We start from the raw sequence: 5,529 nt of genomic DNA, 5'->3' as shown, positions 1-5,529 counted from the left end.
GACATGGACATTTCTCAAAAGACTAACAAGAGACCAACGAACATATGAAAAGTGCTCATCATCACTAATCAGCAGAGAAATGCAAATCAAAACCACAATGAGATATCTCCTCACAACACTCAGAATGGTTTTTGTTAAGAAGTCAAAAAATAACAGATGTTGGTGAAGCTGTGGAGAAAAGGTACACTTATACACTGTTGGGAGAAATGTAAATTGGTCCAGCCACTGGGTCAATCACACATATAGACAGAAAGAGGGAGAGAAAGATAATCGGTTTATTATGAAAATTGGCTCATGCAATTATGGGGACTGAGAAGTCTCACAATATGTTGTCTGCAAACTGGAGAACCAGGAAAGATAATGGTGGAATTGAGTCTGAGTCCAGAAGCCTGAAAACTGGATAAACCAATGGTATAATTCCCAGAGTCTGAAGGCTCAAGAACCGGGAGCTTTGATGTTCAGGGGCAAACGATGGATATTTTATTTAGCTCAAGATGAGAGACAGAATTTGCCCCTCCTCTGTCTCCTTATTCTGTATGAGACCTCCTCTTCATCCTTTAAGTTAAAGCTTAAACGTTATCTCTTCGGAAAAGACTTTGTCAGCCACATTACCTGGAGTGGTACTCACTCCCCTGTACACTGTATATTTCATTGTCCTTCTCTGGTCTCAATTGCACTTATCATTTACGTATTTATCTACTTATTTAATTTTAAATTTTTACTTACTAATCATTTGTCTTTCCCAACTAGAATGTAAGCTCTGTGAGAGCAGGGGCGTGGTCTGTTATGCTCTCCACCATATCCCTAGCACCTAGAATAGTGTCTGTCACATTGTAGGCTCTTCATAATTTGGATACACTGAATTAGCAAATGAATGAATGAATGAGTGAATAAAAGAAACTGCAACTACTTTTGTTTTACATGTTCTTTCCCTGATGTGGTCCTCGTCAAGTTGACAATAATGGCGTGTACCCTGCCTTCTTTGGGTAGAGGTAGACATGTGACCCAACTTGGGACAATTCTTGGTATGGTTTGGCTCTGTGTCCCCACCCAAATCTCATATGTAATTGTAATCCCCATGTGTCAGGAGAGGGGCCTGGTGGGAGATGATTGGATCATGGAGGCGGATTTCCCCCTTGTTGTTCTCATGATAGTGAGTGAGTTCTCACGAGATCTCATGGTTTAAAAGTATGGCACAATCAACCCAAATGCCCATCAATGATAGGCTGGATAAAGCAAATGTGAGATACATATATATATATATATACACACACACACACACATATACACACATATATATATACACACACACTCCAGAATACTATGCAGCCATAAAAAGGATGAGATCATGTCATTTGCAGGGACATGGATGAAGCTGGAAGCCATTATCCTCAGCAAACTAATGTGGGAACAGAAAACCAAACACTGCTTAGTCTCGCTTATAAGGGGGAGCTGAACAATGAGAACACATGGAAACATGGGAAGGGAACAACACATACTGGGGCCTGCCAGGGGAAGGCAGGAGGGTGAGCATTAGGGAAAAGAGCTAATGCATGTTAGGCTTAATACCTAGGCAATGGGTTGACAGGTGCAGCAAACCACCATGGCACATGTTTGCCTATGTAACAAACCTGCACATCCTGCACATGTACCCTGAAACTTAAAAATAAATAATAAAATAAAATAAGTGTGGCACTGCCCACTTCGCTCTCTCCTTTTCCACTATAGTAAGACGCACCTTGCTCAATTGTAACTTTCCTGAGGCCTCTCCAGCCATGCAGAACTGTGGGTCAATTAAATCTCTTTTCTTTATAAATTACTGGGTCTTAGCTAGTTCTTTATAACAGTGTGATAATGGACTAATACAATTATGAACCTATACTCTTTCAAATACAGTGATTAGTCCAAGGATTGTCCACAGGTCCAAGCCAGGCCAATTGGTGCACTTCAACAAAAGTTTCAAAATAGAAAATTAAAATAAGAAATTCTCTTGGCTCACAAACTTTAAGGATATGTATGCAGGGTCATGGGTAGCCACCATCTTCTTTTGAAGCATTAAGGGTCTGTCAAGGGTAGACAAATGTGAGATTAAAACTTAAAGTGAAGCTGGGCTAAGAGATGTAGCTAGAAAGAGCGCCTTGATAACTTCAGTTAAACCTGTTTTCCAGTCTTGCTTGAAACTGGTATTGCAGTTCAGTGAGTCACTACATTTCTATTTTTGCTCAAGCCAGATTGAGTTGGGTTCCTGTACCATGCAACTAAGAGTCCTGACTATGAGTAGGTGCTTCACACAGGTAACTCCCAAGCTTTCTGCTCCTCTCTGCCAAATGAAAGACTAAAGTATAGCAACACCAAGCAACAGCCATGGCATTTGGCCCTGCCATCCTGGAGTGCAGTTCAAAAACTGAGCTTGAGAGAGGACAGCTACAAGTCTACTCCCTGTTTCAGAGCAGCTGCATGCTGTCTGAGAGGTCCTGCCGTAGTTCCCTTTCTTTCACTCCTCATTAAGCAACAAGGAGCAAGGCTGATGGTCAATGGAGGGTAACTTTTCTTTCTTCCACCCCAGACCCACTCTGAAAAAGATCCCTTGTTCCAGATCAGATCATTAATAGCACTGGCAATGGCTATGACCCTTCCTCCCTTTCCACCAACCCCACTCCTCCTCCCAATGTCCAGGTCCGGATGAGAGGCAAATTGAAATCTTATGCCAAATCACAGAGCTGTGGCTGGCTTACTTATTCTACTCCTTTATGAAAAGAAATAGCAATGATATCAGTAGGGTTGGTTGTGCCTGGCTGGTTGCAAAACAAAACCTTTTCTGCCAAGGCCAGAGTCAGAACAATTCATAATGAGTGCTTTAAAGCTCAAAAGAAAAACTTAGCAAAAGGCGGCAAAATGTTCAGCAAAATTCATACAAGAGAGGTGAAGTCCTTATCTCTCCACTTAACACTTGACTGGACCACCTGGCTTCTCACTCTAATTCATCATTTTCTTGAATATGCTTATAACCTGTCAGGGATCTATTCCTTTCCCGTAAAATTCCTCACTTAGGGATAGCATCTCCCTCCAGAGTTCTCACCTTCTCCCCATGTATTCCCTTAAGTCCAGGGTTCATCAGAAAAAAAAGACCTCCTCATATGCAGTGAAGCCATTCCCGTTCATAAACTTCATTTCTGTTGCTAAGACCTAGGGGCAAGAAAATACAGAAATTGAGCAGCTTCTGAAGCCTAACCAGTTCTCAGAACCAAGAAGTGAAGAGAAGACAAAGAACCAAAATTTATTCTATTGTTTTAAGCCACCCAGTTTGTGGTCATTTGTATGGCAACCATAGGAAACTAATGCACTAGCCCATGGCACTCCTGCTCTGTGCTTAAACCTGTGCTATGTGCTCTGCACTCCTTATTCATGGCAAAAACATCCTTACAAGGGAGGTACTATTATCCTTGTTTAACAGACAAAGCACTTAAATGCCTTGTCCAAGGTCTGCCAAGGAGAGAGTGGAGCCTGAATTCAAATTCAAGTCTATCCAATTCTAAAGCTCATGCTTTCTCCACCATGCCACTATTTCTGTAGTTAATAAAATGTTTGTTTTCAAATAATTAAAGAGTAAGATCTGGCCAGGCACAGTGGCTCACACCTGAAATCCCAGCATTTTGGGAGGCCGAGGTTGGTGGATCACTTGAGGTCAGGAGTTCGAGACCAGCCTGGCCAACTTGGTGAAAACTTGTCTCTACTGAAAATACAAAAATTAGCCGGGCGTGGTGGTGGATGCCTATAATCCCAGCTACTCAGGAGGCTGAACCAGGAGAATCACTTGAACTTGGGAGGTGGAGGTTTCACGCAAAGGTTTCAGTAAGTCTAGATGGCGCCACTGCACTGCAGCCTGGGTGACAGACCAAGACTCTGTCTCAAAAAAAAAAAAAAAGAATAGGATCTGATTCTGATTCTCTGATTTCCAGTTTTTAGCATATTTGACATCCAGAACATTTCATTTCTTAATACTTCTTCCTCTCGTATATGACACAATTATTTTCAGTAATAATCATTAAATGAAATGAATGTATTTCATGTACGGACTAAAATTTGCATTTACCAAACAAAATGATTGCACTTCACAGTCCATGCATTTGTTTCATAATTAAGCAGAAATAAAAATTCCCAGTGGTCACATAGAAGGATGTAATTGAAGAACTAAATTTTGTTTCTTTCCTTACAGCTGTTGTGCTCCAACTCTTCCTTTTTATTCTACTGCTTAAACACAGAAATAGACACTACCACAGAAGTTGGAGGCGTGAGCTGAGCCATAAGTGAGTAGAAACAATTCTAAACCTACAAGAATCTACTTTAGAAACAAACTAATGTGGCTGTGCCCTCATGTTGGGGTCTGACTATATAACTGGGAGTTGTCTGAATTAACTTCCACACTGAACACAACGTTCACTAAAAAATATGTAGGCCAGGCACAATGGCTCACACCTGTAATCCCAATACTTTTGGAGGCCGAGGTGGAGGGATCGCTTGACCCCAGGAGTTTGAGACTAGCCTGGACAACATAGCAAGACCTAATCTCTACTAAAAAATAAAGAATTAGCCAGGTGTGGTGGTACGTACCTGTAGTCCCAGCTCCTGTGGAGGCTGAGGAAGGAGGATCACTTGAGTCCGAAGGCTGAGGCTGCAGTGAGCTATGATCGTGCCACTGCACTGCAGCTTGGGTAACAGAGCAAGATGATGTCTCAAAATAATAATAGTAATAACAAGCTTTTCTTCTTTTACTACTGTAGTAAAAACAAAACACACACACAACATAAAATTTACCATTTTACCCAATTTTAGCTGTACAGTTTAGTAGTGTTAAGATCATTCACACAGTTGTACAACAGATCTCCAGATTTTCATCTTGCAAAACTCAATCTCTATATCCATTGAACAATTTATCATTTCCTGCTTTCTCCAGCCCGGGGTAACCACCATTCTACTTTTTGTTTCTAAGAATTTGATCCCTGTAGATAACCTCATTTAAGTGGAATTACGTAGTATTTATCTTTTTGTGATTGACTTATTTCATGTATGTGAAAGGTAAAAAAAAAAATGAAGTTAACAAATATGTTATTAAAACTAAACATTAATGTGTTTCATGCCACTGAACCGTACACTGAAAAATGGCTAAAATGGTAACTTTTACATATATTTCATCACGGTAGAAAAAAAAATGGAAAAACACTCAACACTAACTGTAACAATTAGACCAGTTAGAACAAAAAAATCATTTCTTATGGAAAGGTGTTCTATCATTGACATAGTTTAGGATTGCTGGCACGTGGTAATAATAAAAAGCACACTAAATTTGATCAATTTAATTATGATTGTGTTTATATTTTTGGCCAGCAGTTCACTTCCTTATTGCCCGTCCCTCAGGACTGACTGCCCCCCTCCCTGGGCACAACACTACGGCAAAATATGCCAAGAGCAGGATTTGACAGCTTTACCATGAGGCTGTCCAGCAATGTGGGCTCCCATGCTCACATATTT

This window comes from Colobus angolensis, unplaced genomic scaffold, assembly GCF_000951035.1.
Source record: "Colobus angolensis palliatus isolate OR3802 unplaced genomic scaffold, Cang.pa_1.0 Scaffold3, whole genome shotgun sequence".
NCBI lineage: Eukaryota > Metazoa > Chordata > Mammalia > Primates > Cercopithecidae > Colobus > Colobus angolensis.
This window is presented reverse-complemented; position numbering follows the sequence as displayed.